This window comes from Xenopus tropicalis, chromosome 8, assembly GCF_000004195.4.
Source record: "Xenopus tropicalis strain Nigerian chromosome 8, UCB_Xtro_10.0, whole genome shotgun sequence".
In the NCBI taxonomy this organism is placed as follows: Eukaryota; Metazoa; Chordata; class Amphibia; order Anura; family Pipidae; genus Xenopus; species Xenopus tropicalis.
This window is the reverse complement of record NC_030684.2, coordinates 50,469,620-50,497,215: the sequence shown is the minus strand read 5'-3', so window position 1 is coordinate 50,497,215 and position 27,596 is coordinate 50,469,620. Positions and strand designations below refer to the sequence as shown.

The 27,596-nt window shown below is 39.1% G+C and overlaps 1 protein-coding gene and 1 long non-coding RNA gene across 4 annotated transcripts in view; one reads left to right on the top strand and one right to left on the bottom strand.

The window, feature by feature from the left end:
* The window catches only part of gab3 (GRB2 associated binding protein 3), a 206,281-nt gene that overhangs the window by 73,365 nt on the left and 105,320 nt on the right, over positions 1-27,596 (bottom strand). The window lies entirely within an intron of this gene.
* Positions 23,894-25,993, top strand: LOC116406891. Its single transcript, XR_004219830.1, has 3 exons — positions 23,894-24,340; positions 24,855-24,954; positions 25,308-25,993. It is a non-coding gene; the product is annotated as an uncharacterized LOC116406891 (long non-coding RNA).

The window sequence follows — 27,596 nt, the reverse complement described above, 5'->3', positions numbered from 1 at the left end:
CACGAATTAAAACAGCTGATATTACCAAGCACAGTTATAAAGTACCCCCTATGTAAAATATAAGGATATAATAAGGTATACTAAAGTGTTCCATGACCATATGAAGCATGTCACTGAATGCCAGGTCTGTTTTTTAAAGGTGGAACTCCAATATGACTTCTTAATACCCTTATATTCTACGACAGATGGTACTTTATTTATTATTATACACAAGTAATATCTGTCATGTGACAGATATTACATCACTTAGCACTGATTAAATCTGATGGCAACACTAAGTACCATTTATAAGGATATTATTTACAGGATATTCATGGCTCTTGTGCATTATATAGTGAATACTGTACCCCAATTAAATCAATTCAGACCAGATTAAATTCAGTGACACAGCACTACCCCTGTTTCTTCACTAAGGGATTCAGGAGTAAAATCATAGCTTTCCAGGGGGGCATATTATAGCCTTTCAGCCTTCAGGGTTGAAGTCAATTCTACCACATGAGGCAGCAGCAGCCTCCCTTTGATTTTGTACAGTATATTTTCTAATTAGGAGTTTTCCTAATTATGTTATGGTTTTAGACTTTTCCCTCTTACATTGAAAGCAAGCCCAATTCTCCAGCGGCAATTTAATGTCATTTGTGCTACATAAATTTCTGAGGTTTTCTGCAGGGTATATTGCATGTTTCATCTTTATGCAGTGTCAAAATGGATTTGCTGCAGGTGCAGTATGTTTAATGCACATCTGTATAAAGAGTGTCTGACAACTATTCTCATGTAAGTATTTCTCCCACCCTTCTTCCAACTGACGGGCATTCAAGGAGTACTTAAATAGTTGCAGTTTGTTATGAAACGTATAGGGAATTTAGAGAAACAAAAAGGTACGGAACATCTGGCTGCTCCTAAAAGCCACCAATTAGATCGTAAAGGGCTAGCTCCACAGATCACAAAATCTACAGTTTTGGCATTTAATGCACTTCTGAAGCAGGTCTGAGGCAAACAACTGGTTAAGGTGTAGAAATGCCTCTGGGGAAATACTTTCAAATGTCTTATTTTCTCACACTACTGGGAGAGAAAGGATTCACAAACACCGCACCCCCCTCTCACCTGTAAGTGTGTGTCAAAAATGTAAACCGTAAAAAATTTGTTTAAGCCTTTAAATTTTAGTGCCAGTATAAACATTCCACCACCCTGGCACCACAGTTCTGTTTCATTCTAGGTTTATCCCTTGAAGGACCAAAAAACATGAAGCCAGAAATATACAGATTGGGGCAACTCTTATTGGAAACTTCTGGCCCTGGGAAGTTGAATTCAAGGGAGATTTTTGGCCATGTCTCAACCACTCTGTGTTGTGCCCCAATCATGCCCCATGTTTCGCCTATGCTTTTTAGTCCAGTATATAAACCTAAAAAAACTCCTGAAAAATATGAGATTTGATCTATATGAGGTTGCATTAGGCTGTATATAGAGATTGATGGGCAAACTGTAGTCTGGAGTTGGTTATGTTGTTATTACTGCACCAGCACTGTGTTTACAATGCATTTCATACAACTTGAAATTAGAAGGTGATTCAAGCAGCCAGATACATGTGCCCACCAACACACTTACAAACAACGAGTATACACTTGTGGGGATAAAGTAGATAGTGGTTTAGTTTTCATACATTAATGCAAATTCACTGGCTTTCTTACATTTCACTCTCATAAATAAATCAGCTGAAAGCATCTCCAGGCATCATCATACTCATCATTATTTATTTATACAGCTCCAGCAAGTTACGCAGCACAACAGGGCAGTAAATGTAAATAGGACTTTCAAGTAAAGGGTAAATGATACCGCAACGAGTAGTATTTACTGGAGAACTGTTTGAAAGCAATTGTCCGGTAAGTTGCTGTGGGTTACTAGACCTGATGTAAACCAGGTTGCTTGCTAATTTCCCTTTCCGAGTGACAGATGAATATGATCTGAAAATGAAAAAAAAAAAAAAAGGAAAAAAGTAATCCCAAAAGTCAATGTATATTTTTGGGTTGCCACGATTAATGGGCAGTCATCAGAGCAGCTTCCTCAGTTCAACAGACGTATAGGGAGTCTCTGGCATTTAATCCCATTGTGGCTTGTTGAACAAAAACCTTCTTCAGTACCTCTGTTGAACTGAAGAAGCTGCTCTGATGACTGCTCATTAATCGTGGCAACCCAAAAATATACATTGACTGTTAGGATTATTTTTTGTGAGTATTATCCACTAGCACTTTTAAGCCAGTAGTGAAGCGCCTTACAGCACCACTTCAGCCTTCCATAGAGTTTAATAGGAGCCATGTCACACAAGTCAGCTCAGCAAACATTTACATGAAAGAAATTAGGTTCATGAGGTACACATGAGTTACAAACCTTAAATAAACCTAAAACCTTAACCTAAAATAAATTAAACTAAATACAGAACCTCAGTGGACAAGAACATCAAGTTCTTAAGAGAAGATGTATTGCAAAATAAACCAGTCTTTATGGACTGTCGTATACATAGAAATAAGGGCAATCTAATTTTCGAGGTACACAGGAAACTCACTCATAGTAATCAGTATTTACTGATTCCCACCACCCACCGAAACATAGCTAGTGGTTATAAGAACCCTAGATCATCAGGCTGAGAATGCTGAGGACAACTAATACAAACATGCCAGAAGAGCACCCAGACTGGGACTTTGTCAAAACAACAAGGTTAGGTAGAAAAACCAGTCTGACTAACAGAAGGGAGACACAGAGCAAAGAAAATAATATAGAAGGAAACTGGTCTAAAAGAAGCTCGATAAGAAGCCATTTTTATCAAATTGAAACATGTATCCCTAAACCGTGTGATGGAGGCCTGCGGTACATCTCAGCCAATGACAATACCAATGTAACCTCTTTGGCCCAGATGTGTCCCAGCAGTTCACACCTCCAGTCATTTTAACTGAAACAATTTAGACCTGCTTCAGTTTGACGATATTATTCATAAGTATGTTTTATATAACCTGTACACATATTTATATAGCACCAACATATTCAGTAGCGCTGTACAATAGGAGGGTGTATACACCAAACAGATGACCTGCAGATATTGATTGATACAAAAAGTAAATTGCTCATTAGAGCTTACAATAAAAAAATGGTAATTTTTCACACTCATTGTAACACCTGACTCAACTGTACTTCCCTTGTGGCTTTTAATGCTAAGGAATTCAATCTGTTACAGTCCAACTGAAGAGGTCACAGTGGTGAAACACTTTCACAAAAGTTAACTTGCCTTAGACCTACAACTGTATTATAACATTTGCATGTATATACATGAAGTACTTTTAACCTGCACTGAAGAAAGTGTTTATAATAGAAATTCTAATATAATTTGCATAAATAAGTTACTTTATAACCACAGGGGCTGCTATTTAAAATCCAGTAAGGCTGTAGGGTCCATATTTGCATAGCCGTTAACAGATAAGCTTTTTAGGATACAGTGGTTTTGGCTATAATGTCATGCATGACTTTTTAAATATAAGATGAAAACCTTTCTAATATAAAACAGGACTGACAAGTCCATGGTATTTGCTGGATGAGCAGATATAGCTTTTAATGTAAATAAAAGATTTTAATTTTATGATGTTACTTACCCTTTAACATTCAGTGCTCTGCTACTGTGATCCAAGGCAAAAGTGTAAGTCTGCAGTTCCTACTGTGGGAATCCTGAAAATGGCAGCACCTCAGTGTCAATAGTAACGCTTATGCACCATTTAGCAGGATTGCGGGAATGGAAAAGCAAGGAGTGTGTTTGGATGCAAATACCTATTATAGTGTCAGTAATATCAGTACAGGTATGGGACCTGTTATCCAGAATGCTCATGACCTGGGGTTTTCCAGGTAAGGGATCTTTCCTTAATTTGAATCTCCATAAATTAAGTCTGCTAAAAATCATTTAAATATTGAATAAACCCAATAGGATTGCTTTTCTTTTATATTTTAGTTGGCATCAAGTACATGGTACTGTTTTATTATTACAGAGAAAAAGGAAATCATTTAAAAAAATTAGAATTATTTGCTTATAATGAAGTCTATGGAAGTTTGCCTTTCCGTAATTTGGAACTTTCTGGATAACGAATTTCCAGATAAGGGATCCCATACCTATATTTGAGTTCATTTTAGTTGACTGCACTTTTGCCTGCGTTTGTAAATAAGCCCTACTGTGTTTTGGAATGATGCCTTATTTGTGATTTAGGCGGCAACGACATGGGGAACAGGGGTGCTACAGCATGCGCCACTACAATTTTGTTAGTAAATTATGCTATGTACTTTACCAGGAAACATTTCAAGAAGAGAACATATTACAGACCAGCAAAGGCATTGGCATTGGCTTTCATAACAGAATGATCAAAAAAAAGAGCAGGCAATAGGCCCATCATAAATCACCAAAAAGATTAGATGACACCTACAAGGATATGGGGATATGTACTTCTAGGTTTCAAACTGCCTTATTTTTGGCAATACAGCAGGCCGAAAATCTTTATGCAACTCTTTAGGAAGCCTGGCCTGCTACATAAAAAAATAAGCAGCAATCCAGCTACTGGTGCCCTCTAGTAATATGGGCAAGAATTTCTGTGCCTATAGCTCTTTCTTATATTTCAATTTAATTTAATGTATTTCAACATTACATTTTGAATATTTTATTCCTAAAAAAATGATAATTTACCTGTGTCTTTTCTTAATAGCAGTACATCTGGGATTAGCGATGGGCGAACATTCCGCATTTCTCCATTAGCATATTTATGTTGTGAAACTGTGGCAAAAATTCACCACTACACAAAATTCGCCACAAACAATACTGGATACTGCTGTGTTCTGTTTAGTTCTGACAACAGAATGTAATTGCTATACCTTGCAACAAGCAGCATACAGTATGTATGATTTCCAGAAGCATAGCAACTAAATAATTTAGCAAACACAACTAGACAGATGTTCATGCTTAAGAAAACATAAATAAATCATGTTATACTATAGATAATCAAGTTATAATAGTGCTGTTTGTCTTCAGGCAAGCTTTTTCAGGTAGGCCACATCATTCTTTGTAGCTGCAGCATTCTATGTTTGTAGCCCTGAACTGTAAAATAAGAATATTGTTAATTATATGCATTACATTTTATAAGGGGAGTGTTATGATGGACAAAGCAAGTGTTTAGCAACAAGTAAAAATGAGGAGTCCAACACCCCAAAATCATGCAAGGGTGTTAGCCCAATTATTTTGGCAACAGAGTTGTAGTCTCTGTATCTGAGCAAAAACTGGCTGCAAATAATTTTGCATTTTTGCATTGCTGCAGGTATCTACAAAATGGAGTGCAGAAATCTGCATGTGCCCCATGGATACAGTGCTGCCTGGGACCAGCAGCCCTGTATTCATGAAGGGTGTGCTGTGGAAGCCATGTAGGTACCTTGCAAGTTAGGGGTGCTGGCACACAATTAGGTGCTAGGTTATAACCATTTAGTGCTCTAGCACTTTGGTCTAGGCTTATCCAGAATGCCTGGGACCTGGGGCTTTCCGGATAATGGGCCTTTCTGTAATTTGAATCTCCGTATTTTAAAGGCGGCCATACATGTTGCAATCTGCTCATTTAGCAAGGTTTTGTAATTACAAAAAAGCAAGAGTGGAATTATTTACTTTTTAACACTGCCAGCTGAGATGGTTTATGGTTAGTGGTCTCTCCACGATTCAATTGACAAGAAAAAACTTATAAGTATGGGATATGCTATCTTAAAACCCGTTATCCAGAAATCTATGAATTACGGGAAGGTCATCTCCACAAAAGTTCATTTTTATCAAATAATTCAAATGTAAGGATTATATTTTTCTCTGCAATAATAAAACAGTATCTTCTACTTGATCCCAACTAAGATATAGTTAATCCTTATTGGAGGCAAAACAATCCTATTGTGTTTATTTAATCTTTAAATAATTTTTTAGTAGACTTAAGGTATGGTGATCAAAAAAATGGAAAGACCCCTAATCCGGAAGCATTTTAGATAACAGGTCCCATACCTTTAGTTAATATGATCCCCTAACAAACTGCTGTCAAAGACCAATTTGTATCCATACATTAAGTGTACACTGGAAAAAACACTGCATTTTGGGTAAAAAAAAATGGTAATTTGCATCTAAAATATTTCACTTTCCACATTGTGCTGCCTTGTAAATGAGCCTTAGTGGTACAGTATATAAACCTTGTTTTAAGTCTTGCACTGTGGTGTTTGTTAGATTATGCAGTTTATAGATTTATTTGAGATAAGGGGGTAGAAAAGGAAGAACAAGTAAACCACAATAGCTAGTTATGAAAATGGGTTGTCACAGGGAAATTGCACAGACCTAGTGTGCATACAAATGTAAAAGGGGATGAACAAAATGTATGGGATCCAACTGAAGTTCAAGGCAATGTGCCCTGCTTGAAACCTTGTGATCATGAAACACACTACAACCCCCTGATGGTACATTCAGGGTTGGACTGGTCAACTGGGGCACTGGGAGGAAACCTGGTGGGTCCCCATTGGTCTGGGAACAATGGAAGGCAGCATGGTGCACTGTGAGGGGGGCCAAAATGCGCCTGGAATTGCCAGCAGTAATCTTTGTGCTTGTGGCAATGATAATCTTTGTGGGGCATAGCTTCAGGGAGGTGTGCTGGACTGGTGGGCCCTTCCTTAGCTGGGGGGACGGTGGCGTGGCAGTGTGACCTAAGCGGCTGGAGTGGTGGGCCCCTAGCTCAGGCTTCCTTGTGGGCCCTGCCTCCCCCAGTCTGACAATGGCTACAGGGCCAATGGCCAGTGTATTTGCAGTAAATTTCCTGTTGCTGAAAATGAAATGTGAGAATAACTTAATAACAGATAATAACTGTATAACATATAACATCCCCAAATAGCTCCTTCTGGACAAATATGAGCTCAATATTTGACTGATAAGTAGAGGGCACTGGTTCCACCTAGTAATTCCCATGGTTAACATTAGGTCTGATCAGTTGATCACTGCAATTTGGCTGTTCACACAGGGGCCCGAAATATCAGGAGGGGATCACTCAGGAAATCTAAAATCTGTTCCTGAGAGTTCCCATCTGACAATGCCAAGATCTGCCATTTATGGACCAGAACAGTGCCCAGAGTGCCATAGGACTTAGAGAACAGTGTATATAGCCGTGTTTTAGATTGAATGTCACACCCATCAAATGGCAATATGTGAAAAACAGAGGTATGAACTCCTCTCCTGCGTAGCCAGCAGCTCAATGACATATAAGACAGAACAAACTTCTGTAGCATGTGTGTACTTGCACTAAAATGTATGTAACCTTTTATGGTCACTTATCAAAGTGGTCACTCATCAAGAATCTTTACATATTTAGCCATTAAAAAGAAATAATTTACAGTAAATATAATATGTATGTGTAGATATGTATGATATGATATGAATAAAATTGTTTATTTTTAATATATGTGTCCAAGTGTGTTGGGCTTTTCTTTATCCATGAATATACTTATGCTCTCAGTGGTAAAATTCTTGCAATGTACCCCACTACTTCTTCTGAGGTGCACACCCTGAGCAGTGTACCACCCTGTAGTACAGGGGACTGGTATATGCTAATTCCTGAAGCTACAAGAGGAGTGCCAAGTGAGTAAACCTTAGAATATATGTGAATGTATGCATGCCATAAAAGGAGTGTTTTTTACTAGTTCTATTTGCATTTCTATCATCGAGTGGCTTGAGATTCTTGAGTTGCCCCCCACCCTCAGGATGGGCCTGAAGACGTGGCCGGGGCGCACAGCTTGAGAGCCAGTTAGGATGAGATGTCGGGAGAGTGTTTATTTACTCTTCTAGACACTCCTTACTGAAATATTTGAAGATCATGTGCAAAACTTTTCTATAAAGTGGTATTGGCTGTATTATTTAAAATGGGTGAGTTTTCCAGATTACAGGTCTTTCCGTAATTCAGATCAACATACCTTAAGGCAATTAAAAAGATTGTAAAGCGAGTGTGTAGACCCATCTCAATTTATGTATACAACCCTATTTATGAGTGTAATGGTATGTTACATCTTACGTGTATGTATTTTACTGGTGCAAATAAAGACATTTAAAAAACAAACAAAACAACAAAAGGAAGGTAAACTTTTCTATATAGATTGTAAGGGCTTCCTTCCTACTGAGTCTCTTACTACATGGTACTTCATCTCTGTATATTTATACTTATTTTTTTATTATTCATATATAATGCTTGTCCTCCCTGTATGTACTTTTCTATATTCTAAAACTGTATCCTAGTCAGGGCCAGGTAGGGCAGAAGATGCACCTGCCAAGGGTGCAAGGGTGGGAGGGGCGGCAGGTACCTCATATGCAGACCGAGCCTGCCGGCTTGTCCAGCCCCGCCCCTAATCCTATTAAATCAAATGGAAATACTGTTCTATTAATATAAAGCAAAACTAAGTGAATATAGTAGAATTGTTTGCTTATAGAGACACATTGTTTCTGAACGAGCAGTAAGTCTTGCACTTCTGTCCAGGGTCTAAGTAAATTACCCCTTTCAAGTCCAGAATGCACACCATTTACTTAACTGTAAAAATGAATATGGCTAGAAATGCTAGTTTTATATACTGAATAACAGGAAAAATAATGTGCCAGCCTTAAGGTTTATCATCTCTATATCAGTAATGATCCAGGCCTTCAAAGTTGTCACAGGAGCTTCCCATTTTGTATTTTGTTAGGGGTGTCAGTGACGCTTACATGCTCAGTGTGCTCTGGGCAGATGCTAAGAAGCTAAGCTTAGGGGTTGTTGCAAATAATCAAGCATAAAATGAGGCTGGCCTGTCATTTAAGCTGATGCTACAGTCTATTTATTACATTATTTTGCTAGTTGCACTCAATTCAGAGCTATCATGTAGCAATTATCTGTATTATTTACAGATACAGCCTTACAGTGTATTGTGACATTTATATTCTATATATACAGTATATTATGTGCTGGTCCCTAAGCTAAGGTGACAGCAGCACAGAGCATGTATGTATGTATATATGTATGTATGTATGCATGTATGTATAACTTTATTTATAAAGTGCTACAAGGGTACGCAACGCTGTACAATCTTACAATATACAAATTTACACACAGGGAGGACAAGTGTTATAATAAATACAATAAATATGTATAAATACACAGGGAGTAAGTGCCATGTGGTATGAGACACAGAAGGAAGGAGGTCCCTGCTCCATACAGCTTACAGTCTAAGTGCTGTGAATCAGCAGAAAAGAAGATGGGGAGCTACTGGGGGCACTTTTGGAGGCGCATATCTTCCCTGCTAAAGGGATCTGGTTACCTTGGGGCTGGTACAGAATCCCAAAACATAATGTACAACATGTCTAGCCTACTTCTTTAGTAAAGATTTAGTTCTCCTTTAATAACACAGCACTAATAATAACAATGTCCCAATTATGCCACACAGGAGTATTCATGGGAACAGAATAAAGCTATCTAATTATTTTTTGGTCTCAATAATATTTGCTTGTTTGCAATGCTTACAATGTCAGCAGAGATGAGGAAATGGTCATACTGTGACCCCTATCTGTCAGGTCGAAGAGTGCAAGCAGCAATCAGTTGCAGAGAAGAGTATTCTGTATTAATGAAACTGCCCTTTACAATTTCATTACTCTATTTACAGTATCAAAAGTTATGACTTCTCTGTCATAATTTTGTTATCAAGTACATGAATAGTATTTGAACATGTGAAACAGGTAGAACAGGTACTGCAGAAACTAAACATCTGTGCTCAGTTTTGGAGATACGCCAAGTTCCTTGGTACGATCTATTAGATTTTGTGCCGAACTGGCAAGTTCTTCCAGACTGAAAGGAATGTAGTAGTTTCTAAGCGAAGCTAATCACTACCAACAAGGTACCTTCCTTTCATCATCATGAGCCCTAATGAATACCTTGACTAGAAAGTAATTTGCTTTCACTTGGGGAACCTTTGCCATACTGTGTATGTGCCATACTAAACACAGGGGGTCATTGCAACTAAGTACTTTGCATTTTATAGAAATTTACAGGAGCAATGTACTGAACTCCCTTTAGAAATACAGTACTTAGTTACACACAAAGAATCATCCATATTATTCTTAGTACTTTTTCCAGGCTGATTTGCACTGACAATGTCTCTTGCATTGCTAAAAATAAGAAAATCTAAAAAAGAATATGTTCTCTGTTCTCCCCAAAGTTCTTTCCACATAAAGGTCCTCTTTGAGTCAGCACAGATAATAAGACTCTTATTCTGTCTGACCTTTAGAAATAAGTCTTTCAGGATTCTTACTGTGGTTTATTTAAAGAGAAAAAACACCAGTGGAGAAATACAAACAACATAGACGAAGAAAACTGGAGATTATAAGGCCTATGGCACATGGGTTGACTGGTTGACTGGTTTTGACCCGGACAGTCCAGTTTTCGGTAGGGCGGTCCAGGTCAAAACTACCTGCCCAGTTTTCCCAATTTGGAAAACCAGGCGGGATTCTCAAAGATTGATGTGGTGATTGGCCAATCACAATCAAGCGGAAAAGCAGCCACAGAACACTGGGAGTTTTCAAACCTGCCCGATCGATTTCTGGCCAATTTTCAGTGCCAACACAGCTGCAGACTTGACCTGGCTTGGCCCCTTTACATCACCAATCCACCCCCTCAGGGTCCCACCTCTCTTAACACCGGCCAGAATTTTTTCAAGAATAGAGTGGCAACTTTAATAATGGGCCATAAAAAGATTTTGCTAACTTCTGTATATATACACTGTATTTATTGACTGTATATAATGCTGTATATACTGGTTTGTCGATTCGCTAATCTAAATAATTTAAATTAATCTAATTATTTAACATTATATATGCTCCATATGCAATGTATTATTGATACATCTGCCAACAATATGCATGAGTATATTCACAACATAATTTTGGACAGCATCATTAAACAGAGAAGAATTTGAACACAAAAACAGGTAAACCACTGTTTTTTTGTGGCTACCAGATCTCCTAAAGGTAGAGTCCTACTCTATGCTTCATTTTTAATTCCCGGATTCTTTCTGCACAATCCTACACGTTTTAATGATTCCTGTAGCTACACTGCACTTGTCTCACTGGAGAGATTATATAGTGCAATGTGAGTGTACAAGTACAATGGCAGAGTAGTTATTACATATCAGTGTCTATGCAAGCTCCCGCCAGAAGATGGCAGCATGAAGTAAAATAGAGGAAATAAGGCTAGTGAAAAAAAGTAAATAAGTGATAGGTGACCCACACTGATTTTTAGCAATGCAGCCTACGACAATAAACCTCCATTCCCAGGATTTCATCCTCACAATTTGTCTCAAATTGTGAGGTTAGACTCGCAATGGTGAGACCAAGATTGAATTCTTCTTCCTAGTACAGGTATCGGACCCCCTTAACCGGAAACCCGTCATCCAGAAAGCTCCGAATTACGGAAAGCCCATCTCCCATAGACTCCATTTTAATCAAATAATTCAGAATTTTAAAACTGATTTCCTTTTTCTCTGTAGTAATAAAACAGTATTTTTTAATTGACCGCAACTAAGATATAAATAATCCTTATTGGATGTAAAACAATCCTATTGTGCTTAATTCATGTTTTATTGATTTTTTAGCAGACTTAAGGTATGGAGATCCCCTTATCCGGAATACCCATGGTCCCGAGCATTCTGGATAACGGGTCCTATACCTGTATTGCTTCATATAAAGAAACAATTTTCTACTGCACCTAACTTTGTTGTAACCTAAGACTCTACAATAGGATTTGCCAACTCACCCTTTTAATATCAACCACATATTTAATCAACATCCTACGTGGCTAGCTAGCAGTTAATTTAGATGTATGCCACATGGCTCCACAAAAATCAGTGCAATCTTCAGCATGCATCTAAATTAATTGCTGACTAGCCATGCAGGATGTGGATTTAAAATGTGGCTGTATTAAAAGGGTGCAGAAAGCTTAAAAGGTAAAATTCTGCAGACACGTATCCCCTAATTGTAATTTTGGTAGTGCTGTTTCAAATGGGTGCTGACATAAAAAGGCAGGTAAAGTCTCGGTAATAGGGCCTCTGCCCTACTGGCACATCCAATTGCACTGCCCTGGATGCTTATGAAAGCTTAGCTTCTACAGAGAGGGCCACCTGTATGAACTTATGTTGTCGGTGTAGCCCTAGCCTACTGGTTGACTTTGTGAAGCTGTACCAGTGGGCAAAATAAACTCAGTATAATAATGTTGCAACTATAAATGATGGATTGCTCCTGATTATCACAGTAGTTACATTATCATGTCTTTAGGGGAGAACCGCAGGTCAATATTAACAGAATCTAAAGGTGTAAACACAACAACCCAAATAGCTAACAGTTATAACAGTCACAGTAACTTGTAAGTTGCCTTAGGAATTTTATCACATGAACACTATTTGGACTTATTCCAATGAAACCCACAGATGCCTCCAAAATATAAAATAATTGCCTGAAAGTCTGTGGATCACTAATGGCTATGCAAATGGTTACTGTGCTGAATATATAACTTCCCATTTGCACTGAAAAAAAATATTCAGAAGCCTGTATTAGCAGAACACATTTCTACAGCTGTAGGAGTTTTGGTTGCATTCTTATGAAATCTCAGATCTTTCTTGTTTAAAAGATAAACAGCTCTGTGAATTTCCATATTAAGTAAAAACTTGCTTGCTATGCTAAAAATAAAAACTAACCACAAGACAAAATGCTGAGTTTATCTCCTAACCCATATACTTAGAGCTATTATTTTTACTTATTTTATTACTTACTTATTGTAAGTATATTTATACAAGTAATGTTGTTTAATTTCTTGCACGCACAGATACACACACACACCACCGCAGGGTTGGACTGGGGGGTGCAGGGCCCACCGGGGCTGCCGCCCCAGGGGCCCTGCAAGTGCCCCCCCGGCCACATCCCCCACACCCCCTAACCCCCCTTCTGAGCCTCCCTTACCGCCCCCCCCCCCCCCTGAGCCTCCGTTACTGCCCCCCCGCTGAGCCTCCCTAACCCTCTGCAGGGTGCCCTACCCAAAGTCTTCCTCTAAGAGCGCATACGTTGATGCATCAGGGGAGGACTGAGGCCCACCAGGTTTTTTCCCAGTGTCCCGGCGGCCCAGTCCGACCCTGCACCACCACCCCCCGCAACAATTGTGATGAGCAAATCTCTCTGTTGGCGAAAATTTGTGAAACACATTGAAGTCAATAGGTGTTTTTTCACAGTAACTATTTCTATTCTGCTGCACCTTATGTTGAGGCCATTGGAGTGTTTTTTTGCAGGGATACCTAACAAAAATGTTCTCTCATTACTATTACTAATAGTTGTATGAGCTGCGACACCTACAATGTGGTTTTCCACAACAGTGCACACATATTAACACCTTAGTAACAGTGACCCTCATCAGTATACATTGACATTCTCTGGGCTATATTTTTTTTTCGAATTTCTGATGAGCTCCAGTATGTAACTAGAAAGGGAAGTTTGAGAACAAACTTCATGTTGGGTTGAAAAACGTGAAGTCACTGAATGAAATCTGATCTGTTGTTGGCTCCACCCACTTTTTCTAACCTTGGACCACAGTTATACAGTAAAAACCACTGTGAAAAGTTTGTGGACCCTGGTTTTAATAGTGTCTGGATGGCAGCAATTCAAATTTCCCCACTGAAATTTAACGACTAACATCTGATTGGTGGTTGGTGGCTCCGCCCCCTTTTTCTAACCTGGAACTGCAGTTACCCAGTGACTAACTCTGCAAAGTTTAGGGACCCTAGGATTAATAGTTAAAGAATGGCAGCAGTTTAAATTTTAACCAATAAAAGTTAATAGGTAAATTGTGATTGGTGGTTGGTGGGTGTGCCCACTTTTTCTAACCTTGAGTCGAAATCACTCAAGCGACAAACAGAGGGCACCCTGGCATAAATAGTGTGAGAATGGCAGCATTTTAAATTTAAACAAATAAAATTCAATGGATGAAATCTGATTGGCTGTTAGTGGCCCAACTCACTTTTCCTATTTTTAAACTGCAGTCCCCCAGTGACCTACTTTGCAAAGTTTGGCTGTTAGTGGCCACACCTACTTTTCCTATTTTGAACTGCAGTCCCCCAGTGACCTACTTTGCAAAGACCGACAGCATTTTACACTTCACTATTGAAAGAAAAATTGTTAAAATGTGATTGGCTGTTGGTGGCTCTGCCCACTTTTTTCTAACTTAGAATGGCAAATACCCAGTGAGTAACTCTGGAAAGTTTAACAACCCTGGAATTAATACTTAAATAATGGCATAAGTTTAAATATACAATACACAAATTAGGAAACACCCAAGCAGGTGTTCCCTTCTAGACTTCAATCACATGCACAGTTACTAAAATTTAATGGGTGATGTCTGATTGGCTGTTGGTGGCTCCACCCACTTTTTAAAACCTAAAAATGCAATAGGTGAAATTTGATTGGCTGTTGGTGGCTCCGCCCACTTTCAAGTCTAAAACTGCAGTCCCCTAGTGGCCAAGTGTAAAAAGTTTGGGGACCCTGGTGTTATTACTGTGAGAATAGCAGCGGGTTGAATTTCCGGCAAATCAATAGGTAAAATCTGATTGGCTGTTCACAGCTCCGCCCACTTTTGGGCATCCAACAATCATCATATTTTCACATATTTGACCTTTCTACAAAATTCGCTCTCTCTGCTACAATCCGTCAAAGTTAATCTCAATGTTAAGTCTATGTGACTTTTTGTCACCCCTCAGAAAAGTCATAGCACCCATTGCCGAATAAGCCGCACGGTTTGACACCTCATTCATGGGTATACGACAAACGGTGGCTAATTGCCCCCTGCTGGGGCAATTAACCGCCCACCCCGCAGAAAAGTCATAGCACCCCATTCCCGAATAAGCCCCACGATTTGACACCTCACTCATGAGTCTACGACAAATGGTGCGGGACTAGTTACGCGCCGAACTTTTGTACGGAAGAAGAAGAAGAAAAATAAGCCTGTGAGATAACAGCAGTGATGTTTTCCTTCACAAGCACCACTAACTAGAGAGGTACATTTCCTGAAGAAAATGTGAGTGGTGCTTGCCGTGGCAAAACTCGTGCCCCAATATTACAATGTTTCCTTCAGTTCTCTGTGACAATTGCCCCTGCTGGGGCAATTAACCGCCCACCCCTCAGAAAAGTCATAGCACCCCATTCCCGAATAAGCCGCACGGTTTGACACCTCATTCATGGGTCTACGACAAACGGTGGTTAATTGCCCCCTGCTGGGGCAATTAACCGTCCACCCCTCAGAAAAGTCATAGCACCCCATTCCCGAATAAGCCGCACGGTTTGACACCTCATTCATGGGTCTATGACAAACGGTGGTTAATTGCCCCCTGCTGGGGCAATTAATCGCCCACCCCTCAGAAAAGTCATAGCACCCCATTCCCGAATAAGCCGCATGGTTTGACACCTCATTCATGGGTCTACGACAAACGGTGGTTAATTGTCCCCTGCTCGGGCAATTAACCGCCCACCCCTCAGAAAAGTCATAGCACCCCATTCCCGAATAAGCCGCACGGTTTGACACCTCATTCATGGGTCTATGACAAACGGTGGTTAATTGCCCCCTGCTGGGGCAATTAACTGCGCACCCCTCAGAAAAGTCATAGCACCCCATTCCCGAATAAGCCGCACGGTTTGACACCTCATTCATGGGTCTACGACAAACGGTGGTTAATTGCCCCCTGCTGGGGCAATTAACCGCCCACCCCTCAGAAAAGTCATAGCACCCCATTCCCGAATAAGCCGCATGGTTTGACACCTCATTCATGGGTCTATGACAAACGGTGGTTAATTGCCCCCTGCTGGGGCAATTAACTGCCCACCCCTCAGAAAAGTCATAGCACCCAATTCTCGAATAAGCCGCACGGTTTGACACCTCATTCATGGGTCTACGACAAACTAGTTATTCGCCAAAATCCCCATTATAAGCCAATGGGGCAAATTTGGGGACCTCTCTTGCCCCGGGGGTAAAACTTATACCCTTGTGCGGGGTATCTTCTGACACAGGTTGCAAACCTCTTCAAATGTGGTAAATTTCACGTTTCTAAAAAATTCCCTCTCTGCGCTACAATCCGTCAAAGTTGGCCTCAATGTTAAGTCAATGGGATTTTTGGGCCGGTTAATTGCCCCCTGCCTATTCTCGAATAGGCCGCACGATTTGACACCTCACTCATGGGTCTACAACAAACGGTGCGGGACTAGTTACGCACTGAACTTTTGTATGGAAGAAGAATAATAATAAGAAGAAAAATAAGCCTGTGAGATAACAGTAGTGATTCTTTGCTTCGAAAGCACCACTAATAATAATAATAAGAAAAAGCGGAAGAATAAGATGAAGTCGAAGAACAGTATGTATGTGTAAGCTTGAAATGTGAAGTTTGCATCAAGTTTTGTATCAACAAACATACTTTTGGCCCAGAGTTTGCACCTCTTACGTTCTATGCACAGAGAACTTGTGCCTGGGTCAAAAATCTGGTGCAAAATGCAGAGCACAGTACTACTGGCCATAGACAGACTCACCAGCAATATAGCTTTTTATTTTTTTATTTCTTGAGCTAAAAAATAGTTCTTGAGTATTCTAAAATACCTTATGTTATTTACAGCACATAATAAAACAGTATGTAATATGTTGCTTTTAGCCCTGCTGCCATCAGTGTACATCTGATGATGTCACAATGGAACACTGATGTTACTGTTGTAGTCCTCCTCTTATCTGTCCCTGTCTGTTCTGTGATGTCATAATGAAAGTCACGTGACCGAAGCAGATAAGCAGGAGGGAAAAAAACATCTGCAGTATTCAAAGGAGAAGTGAAGTGAGAAGACTTTACTTGTCCAATCAATATAATCAAAAATCAATTTTACTAATGGATGTTATTATAGAATGTAAGTAATTGTTAAACAATTTAAAACCCTCTGTGAGGAATGATATTAGCAAGCATATTTAAAATACTGGCAATGCATGTAAATAATCACTATTGCTTTACACTATTGTTTTAGGGTCTTTTATCTATAGTATACTAAAATGTTAATCTTGTTAACAAATATAGGCTTTTGAAACACTCAAAAAAAAAAATATATCTGCACTTATTTAGTAATAATAATATACTAGGCATATTGTACTATAGAAGGCAAAATAATGTATTTATAAGCTATATAATAATGTAACTAATGTTCAACATTTCTGCCTCAATAATAACACTAATGTAGTCTTATTGTGTCGGGCTGAAACCCCCAACATACTGTTCTTCCACTTTGGCTTATTCTTCCGCTTCTTCTTCTTCTTCGTCTTCTTAGCGCCCCCCATATTCTAAACGCTACTCCTCCTACAGTTTTAGGGGTACAACACCCAAACTCCCCACACATCTTCGCCCTATAGCGGAGCAGGTTGCTTGTGCTTTTCTAAGCGATCCCGCCCCCCGTTTTTTTGTGGCGCCGCTCCGAACCCCCCAATTTTCCCATTGACTTTGACAGGCAAGATTTTCAAACTGCTGCCGCACTTACAGCTTTGAAGCTACACCCCCCAAACTTGAATAACATAATCATGGGGTCACCCCGAATGAAACAGCGACATTTGTTGGATGACCCCAATGTCGGAGGGGCCAACAAAAGCCAATCAAATTTCACCCATTGACTTTAATGGTGAAATTGAAACTGCTGCCAATCTTACAGCTTTGAGGCTACACTCCCCAAACTTGAATCACACAGTCATGGGGTCAGCCTGAATGAAAATATGATGATTGTTGGATGCCCAAAAGTGGGCGGAGCTGTGAACAGCCAATCAGATTTTACCTATTGATTTAGCGGAAACTGAACCTGCTGCCATTCTCACAGTAATAACACCGGGGTCCCCAAACTTTTTACACTTGGTCACTAGGGGACTGCAGTTTTAGTTTTGAAAAGTGGGCGGAGCCACCAACAGCCAATCAAATTTCACCTATTGATTTTTATTGGTTTGATGCTTCATTGTTATTTGTATATGACAATAAACTTGAAACTGAACTGATGCCAGGGTTTCCAAACTTTGCACAGTCAGTCACTGGGTGACTACGCATTCAAGTTTTTTTTAAAAAAAAACCCGCAAAGTGGGAGGGGCCAACAACAGCCAATCAAATTTTACCCATTGACTTTCATGGGAAAATTGAAACTGCTGCCAATCTTACAGCTTTGAGGCTACACTCCCTAAACTTGAATCACACAGTCATGGGGTCAGCCTGAATGAAAATATGATGATTGTTGGATGCCTAAAAGTGGGCGGAGCTGTGAACAGCCAATCAAATTTTACCTATTGACTTGGTGGAAATCCAACCTGCTGCCAGTCTCACAGTAATAACACCGGGGTCCCCAAACTTTACAAGGTTAGGCACCAGGTAACTGTGGTTCAAGGTAAGAAAAAGTAGGCGGAGCCACCAACAGCCAATCAGAGTTTACCTATTGACTTTCAATGGGGAAATTCAATCTGCTGCCATTCTGACAGTATTAACACCAGGGTCTCCAAACTTTTCACAGTTGGTCACTAAGGGACTGCAGCTTTAGTTTTGAAAAGTGGGCGGAGCCACCAACAGCCAATCAGATTTTAACTATTGATTTTCAATGGGGAAATTCAAGCTGCTGCCATTCTCGCAGTATTAACACCAGGGTCACTAGGGGACTGCATTTTTAGGTTTTAAAAAGTGGGTGGAGCCACCAACAGCCAATCAGACTTCACCTATTGAATTTTTTTGGTTTAAATTTAAAATGCTGCTTTTCTTACACTATTTATGTCAGGGTCCCCAAACTATGCACAGTTAGTCACTGGATGACTACATATTCAAGGTTAGAACAAGTGGGAGGAGCCACCAACAGCAAATCCATTTCCACCTATTAGATTTCATTGGTTTATATTTAAACTGATGCCATTATTTAAATATTAATTTCAGGGTTGTTAAAGTTTCCAGAGTTAGTCACTGGTAGTTTGAAAAAAAAAAAAAGGGGGGGGGGGGAAGTGGGCGGGGCCACCAACAGCCAATCACATTTCACCTGGTAAAGTGTAAAATGCTGTCAGTCTCACAATTTTTATGTCTGAGTCCCCAAAATTTGCAAAGTTGGTCACTGGGAGACTGCAGTTCAAAAATAGGAAAAGTGGGTTGGGCCACAGCCAATCAGATTTCATCCATTGAATTTTAAATTTAAATGCTGCCATTCTCACGCTGTTTATGCCAGGGTGCCCACTGTTTGTCACTGGGGGACTTCCACTCAAGGTTAGAAAAAGGGGGCACACCCACCAATCACAATTCACCTATTGACTTTTATTGGTTTAAATTTTAACTGCTGCCGTTCTTTAACTGTAAATCCTAGGGTCCCTAAACTTCGCAGAGTTAGTCACTGGGTAACTGCAGTTCCAGGTTAGAAAAAGTGGGTGGAGCCACCAACTGCCAATCAGATATCACTCGTTGACTTTCAGTGGGGAAATTTAAGTTGCTGCCATTCAGACACTATTAAAACCAGGGTCCCAAAACTTTGCACAGTGGTTTTTTACTATATAACTGTGCTCCAAGGTTAGAGAAAGTGGGCAGAGCCCATTCAAAGACTTCATGTTTTTCAACCCAACATGAAGTTTGTTCTAGTTATGTTATTGGTTAAGAATGTTGGCAGAGGGAATTATAATATGTGTGGGGATTTGATTTAAATATATATTTAATAAATTTTTTTTATCAAATTATTATAATATAGAGTAAGTTTCTTATATAACTTTTTTGCAACATGATTATTTTATAGATGAATATTTACTAATATGCTTTTTTTTTTTGCAGATTTTTCAAAAAGTATACTGAAAATTAGAATCTTTTATGCCAGTTGCTTTGTATTGTGTGCACTCGGCCTAGTTATAATACTAGCATGCCTATATCAATGGTAAGTTCATCATCACCCTTTATTTGTATAATGTCAGATGCTTACGCAGTGCATTACAATAATTTATAACATACACAAGTGTAGACACCAAACAAGGGTTACAGAATACAGATGGGATCAGAGGTTCCTTATAATTCCAGATATTTACTTCAAACGTAACCTTTCAACAGACAGAGATGAACAATTCAAATACTTGAGCAACAGAATGATTCAAAATCTGTAACTATATAAAATTTGGAAAATCCCAGAATCTATGTGTTAATGTAACTTTTTATTTGGACTTAGAATCTCTATTTGGAATAAATAATAGCATTCAATAAACATGTAACTGACATTTTCTCTGTTTTGCCCCTGACAGTATTTACACATTTGAAGTGCACAAAAAGATAATAGAACGTTGGAGGCGCAATCGAAACGAGGAACCAGATATTGAAAAAGGCTTGCTAGCATGTAAGCAAAACCTTGTACCACTACTAATACTACTACTACTGTAGTCTAATTTCGGGTGCACAATGTGTACAGAATTGCACATCAAAAAGTATCTATAAGCAACACATTTTTATTGGCACACCTACTTTACAATGTAACTTTTATTGTAAATAGGTGTGCCAATAAAATGTGTTGCTTATAGACACTGTTTGATGTGATATTAAAAAAGATAACATGACAATTTTAGAGTTTTAGCACAAAGGAATAGGTAGTCCCTTGTGTGTCTCTTTTATAGTGCCAATAAATTGGGAAAGGGATATGATGATCTTAAAAAAGGTAACAACAATTTGTTGGAAAATTTATCTTAAGAGCACATTTATGAACAAAGTGCTAAAATGGAAAAAACTGTGCATGAACTGACAGCATTTGCTACTGTATTTACAACTTGCACATAGTATCAATAATGTTGGACTTTCCTAAGCAGTTTGCACACATGCAACAGAATAGCTTTTAGTCAATCACACAGTAATGGCAATGTTGGTTGGTGAGACCAACATGTGTCCACATTGGTGTATGACTAGCAAAGGCATTCCCACTGAACATTACTATTATTTAATTTGTTGGCAGTCATTTCAGACATGTAACATGTAAATTCATAGAGAAATCAGCAGATCTTTTGAAGGCTTCAGTGAAGGTTCCCACTTTAACCCTATGGAGCCAAACACATAAACTTTACACATGATAAATGGCTAATTAACATTCAGTTTAGCATCATGCTGCATGGTTGCAGCCATTTCTATTCAGTCTGTAGAATGCACATTAACTGCTAATTAGTCATTTGGCAAATGGGAACTATATGGGCCTTGTTCTTAATGGTTGGTGTATGAACTATAGCTTGATTGTATCAATACTAAATCATTCACTCTGTCTTTAAGGGCTGCGCTCACGAGGGAAAAAGAAGAAGAAAGTAAAATGCTGTCGCTTACATCGCACAGCTCTCAAAAATGTTAGGGGACTGTTGAGGCAGACAGAAACGATGACGAAATTCGATAATACAGTTGATAAAGAACTGGAAAAACATGAAAAGCGAATTTGTTGGGAGGGTGTGTACAACACAGAGCCTACCACCGAAGAATAGAATTGGTTGTGCAAGCCTACAAAGCACGTGAAAAACTCTTTGCTCGTGCACAGTTTTAAAACTACTGCTTCTGGTTATTTATTTTTTTTAAAAAGTTATGGTATGTCATTACACTTAACACTCTAAACACATACCTATTGTTAACTGAAAATTGACAGGTTCTTTTTAAGTTACCAGCAGTCCCTTAGCAAAATTTCATTGCTGGGCCCCCACTGGACCTGGAAATTTGCGATAGAATAATCTTCAAGCACGCGAGGTTTAATAAAGTAAGGCAGGAAGTGAAGAAATGATTTGCGCTTACTGAAGTAGACATGATCTCCAGGTGTGCCATCCTGGACCAACAGACCTGGAAGCAGAAAAATTTCAAAATGGTAATGCCACAAGAAAAAAGGACAACAGAGCTCAGGTGATGAGGGATCTGCCATCTCTGCAGGATGCTTCTGCCAAGTTATCCCAGATGAAAAGTGTTCTAGTGGGCCCCCTATCCTGGTGGGCCTTGGGCAAATGCCTCTTTTGCCCATTTATTGAAATGGTCCTGGTCTCAGGATAACCAATCCCACACCTGGACAATATTTCTTGAGTTGTTACTTGTAAAAAACTTTCCAATAAAAATGTATTCATTATTGACAAACATCTGTGTGCAGTTTGATCAGACCGCTTTCCTACAGTACATTAAAATTAGTAATCAGGGAAAGTTTATGCATTAAAGAAGTCCTTTTTAAAAAAAATTCTAAATTCTTCATTTTTCTGCCATAAATCAAATGGATAATATAAAGTAAAATAGACAACTTGATTAAATACTGGTTTACTTTACTTATTTAAATAATGTTGCAGCTCAAGAGATACCAACCCATTGGTCAATGAAGCATTGGGAACCCTAGCCAGGACTGACTAATCAATATCTAGTGAAAAGCCTAGAGGCTCTTATAGCTAAAAAGGAGCACCACATTCAGTGCACTTCTGCAGTTAACATAAATTACGTATTTGAGATTGCCTGATATTAGCAGTTTTAACACTACTAATATAATGAATAGACGAGGTAGGGTTGCCACCCACCTACCCAGTTCTCTTAATTTGGAAAATCTAATTGGTTTTCTTAATTTGGAAAACTGAGCAGGACTTTTCTAGATTGATGTGGAGATCGAGTAATCACTGCATCTTAGCCCTGCCCTGTTATGTCACAGCCCACAACCCTGACTGGCTTTTGGCATGAGAAAAGGTGTCAACTCAAAGCAAAAAGAAGGAAAGAGCTCTGATTACTGATCACAAAAATTGAAACAAAAAATCTAAAAATGTCAGAAAAACAGCTTGCAGGGTTGTTTCTGACCAAGGTTAGCTTTAATCAATTAAAGGCGTGAAACAACCATTTTGTGCTGCAGTGCTGATCATTTCACTGTGGGGGCCATGTCCCTCACACCCTGTAGGGGCCCTGCAGGTGACCCGTCGGCCACACCCCCACACCCCCTAGGGGCCCCCACTGCACCCCCTAAACCCCCTGCTGAGGCCCCCACTGAGTCTCCCTAACACCCCGCAGGGGCCCCCGCCTGATGTCCTCCCCTGAGCGCACGTAAGTTTAACGTGTCAGAGGAGGAACACCATCGGCTGGGGGTCAGGTGTGGGACACCGGGGCCCACTGGGATTTTTCCCGGTGTCCCAGCGGCCCAGTTCAACCCAGGGCATCAGATTGCATTTTTCATTTATGGCTTTTTAAATAAATGTATATCAGAAACTGTTTTCTTTTTTTCCCTCAAAACTGTTTGATAAATTAAAGGCAACTGACAAGTTGTTGTTAGGCTAAACATGATTGGCTGTTGTAGTGTTGTTATATTATTTTAAGCATAGTTCTGTCATTATTACTTGTAACAAGTAATCTTGTAGCATTGGCAAAAATAAAAAGCATGACAACCTGTCTGTAGTATATGAAATAAGACTAATAAAAAATAAAGATGCAGGAGAGAACCTGGGACCATTACGGCTTTTACTTTTTACTATACTTTCCATTAAAATAATATGTAACTTCCACTCTCTCATCACTTGGGACCCTGAGTGCTGCACTTATTTGGATTAGTAGTTCACCCCCCTCCCCCCCCCACTGTCAGTGAGCTGCAGCCTGTAGGGTGCCAGCATGTTTTTCACCTACACAGCTTTCCCAACTGCAAATTTGTCACAGCACTCAGTTCTGACAGAGTTGCACAGGGATTGGATGGGTAACATTTGAACTTCCTCACAAGCCCATCCAATCCCCATGTGTCTTTATCGGGACATAACTTCACTGACAAATGAGTGTGCAGAAAGCTGTGTAGATCAAAGTAGGCAGCTGAAATCCCACCCTCTCTTCTAAAGTCTGCAGCCCTGGGAGAACAGGGGGCCGGCTAGTCAAGCAAGTGCAACAGGACCGGGCCCCTCAAGGATAATTAGCAAAGTATGAAATATGTTACTGTTTTGGCCCTCCTTTAATCTGTCGCTAATTGGTATGTTCTGTGATAATAATAATGAAAGTCATGTGACAGAAGCAGATATCTAGGAGGGGAAAAAGACCTGCAATACAGAGAAGTGAGAAGATGTGATCTAACTTTACTTATCTGTTTTACGATCAATTTCATCAAAATTCTATTTTACGAATGGCCGAAGCAGATAAGCAGGAGGGAAAAAACCATCTGCAGTATTCAAAGAAGAAGTGAAGTGAGAAGACTTTACTTATCCATTTTACAATCAATTTAATCAAAATTCAATTTTACTAATGGATGTTCTTATAGAATGTAAGTAATTGTTAAACAATTTAAAACCCTCTGTGAGGAATGATATTAGCAAGCATATTTAAAATACTGGCAATGCATGTAAATAATCACTATTGCTTTACACTATTGTTTTAGGGTCTTTTATCTATTGCATACTAAAATGTTAATCTAACAAATAGGCTTTATATATATATATATATATATATATGCGCTTTTTTTATATATATATATGCACTTTAATACTAGACATGTATTATAGAAGGCAAAATTATGTATTTATAGGCTATATAATAATGTAACTAATGTTCAACATTTCTGCCTCAATAATAACACTAATGTAGTCTTATTATCTTATTGGTTAAGAATGCTGGCAGAGGGAATTATAATGTGTGTGGGGATTTGATTTAAACATATATTTATTACATTTTTTATCAAATTATTATAATATAGAGTAAGTTTATTATATAACTTTTATGCAACATGATCATTTTATAGATTTTATATTTACTGATATGCCTTTTTTTTTTTTTTACAGTTTTTTCAAAAAGTCCACTGAAAATTAGAATCTTTTATGCCAGTTGCTTTGTATAGTTCGGACTCAGCCTAGTTATAATACTAGCATGCCTATATCAATGGTAAGTGCATCCTCATCATCCTTTATTTGTATAATGCCAGATGCTTAAACAGTGCATTACAATAATTTATAACATACACAGGTCTGAAATCATCAAACAAGGGTTACAGAATACAGATGGGATCAGAGGTTCCTTATAATTCCCAATATTTCATCCAAACTTAACCTTTCAACAGGTGAACAATTCAAATACTTGAGCAATTGATTAAAAACCTGTAACTATATAAAATTTGGAAAATCCCAGAATCTATGAGTTAATGTAACTTTTTATTTGGACTTAAAATCCTTATTTGGAATAAATAATAGCATTCAATAAACATGTATCTGACATTTTCTCTGTTTTGCCCCTGACAGTATATACACATTTGAAGTGCACAAAAAGATAATAGCATGTTGGAGGCACACTCAAAAGGATGAGGAAGAACCTGAGGAAGAACTATATGGGCCTTGTTCTTATTGGTCTGGGTGGGAACTATAGCTTGATTGTATCAATACTACATCAATCAAACTGTTTTTCAGGGAGCGCAAGCGAGGGAAAAAGAAGAAGAAAGTAAAATGGTGTCGCTTACATCTCTTACAGCTCTCAAAAATGTTAAGGGACTGTTAAGGCAAACAAAATCGATGATGAAGTTCGATAATACAGTTGATAAAGAACTGATAAAACATGAAAAGCGAATTTGTTGGTAAGGTGTGTACAACACAGAACCTACCACCGAAGAATAGAATTGGTTGTGCAAGCCTACAAAGCATGTGAAGAAGTGTCTGTGCCAATACATGGGACCAACATGCATCGTTTGGATATTTCATTCTAAGTACTCCATTTACTACTGAGCACAGAGCTTTTTCCAAAAGCTATCCCTGATGAAAAGTGTGCTAGTGGGCCCCCTATCCTGGTGGGTGATGGACAAATGCCCCTTTTGCCCATTTTTCAAAATGGCCCTGGTCTTAAGCATTTTGAGATAACCAATCCCACACCTGGACAATGTTTGTTGAGTTGTTACTTTTAAAATACTTTCTAATAAAAACATTGTTAACAAAAATTGTGTGTGCAGCTTGATCTGACTGCTTGCCTACAGTACATTGAAGTTATCAACCAGAGAAGGGTTATGCATTCAAAGGGTTGTTCACCTTCAACTTAATTTTTGACATAATGTAGAGAGTGCTATTCTGAGAAACTGTGTAACTGGTCTTCATTTTTTTATTACTTGTGGTATTTGAATTATTTTGTTTTTTTTGGTAGCAGTTCAACTGCTGGTTTCTAGGGTCCAAATTACCCTAGCAACCTGACTTAAATTTGAATGAGAGCATGGACTATCAATAAGTGATGACCTGAATATAAAGGTAATAAAAAGTAACAATAACAGTAAAATTGCAGCCTCACTGAGCAATAGTCTTTTGGCTTTCAGGGTCAGTGACCCCCATTAAATTAAATGGATAATATAGAGTAAAATAGTCTACTTGTTAAAAAAACTGGTTTGCTTTATTTACGTAAATAATGACCCATAGACCCATTGGTCAAAGCATTACAATAATCCAGAACCCCCCTATCTCTATTAGACAAAAATGTGTCACAGCACTATACATACTATACAAAATATGGCCAAAACAATTCAAACCCACTTCATGGCCCAGTATATACAGAAACTCCTTTTCCTGTTTTGGCAATGAGGAGTTCACACTGGTTTGCTCAAAGTAGAAGAACAATGGCTAGTCATGACTTTAACTGAGATAAAGGTTTGTGGAATGAATTGGACAGAATGAACAATGAGCCAGGCCTGACTACCCAGTATCTAGTGTAAAGACTAGAGAGGCTCTTATAACACAAAGGGAGGACTAACTTTATATTAACAATGTAAAATTGCTCAGAGTGCTCTTCATTTTTAACACTACTACTATAATAGATGTGTAACCGGAGCAGCTTTTGCTGTTCTGTCTGGGTGGGGGCTGGACTGAATGAACTGAAAACTAGACCCCCAAACAATGCAGGTCTCTAGAAAAATATATTGCATAAACAAGCTCATATGTATAACCCTGCTTCATATAAATAAATTATTTTCATTAAAATTTCCTTTTTTAGTAGAATGTGCTATTGGGAACTCCTAAATAGAAAATTGCCATGTTAAGAAGCCAAGGCACACATACATGCTAGGTCACATCAGCCAATGAATGGTCAGAGCCCTGCCTTTTGCTTCCATGCTACTTCCTGTTACAGTTAGAGCTGTCAGGTGATCTGCGAGGCAGCCCACAGCCCATCTGTCACGATCGGTAACCCAAAACCCAGAACAAGTGCCAAGGTCCCGGTCACGGCTCACGCTTCTGCCTATAACAACCACCTTTGGCTTCGGGTGGAGCCCTCCGCTACTCGGGTGCCGCCAGGTCTTAAAGTGAGAGGACCAATGCAAAGGTTCTGGGCAAGCAAGGGTACCAGAACGTTTAAAAAGGACTGGAGGAGCTTACTAGAGTCGGTGTCAAGCAGGCCAGGTCAAAACCGGAACAGAAGTGCAGTACGAAATCAAGATCCAGAAGAGTAGTCAAACAGGCAAGGGGTCAGTCCAGGCGGAGTTCACAGTCAGGATACAGGCATGGGTCAGAACCAAATACACAAAACAGGACAGAACACGAGCACAGCCAGGAACTTCACTA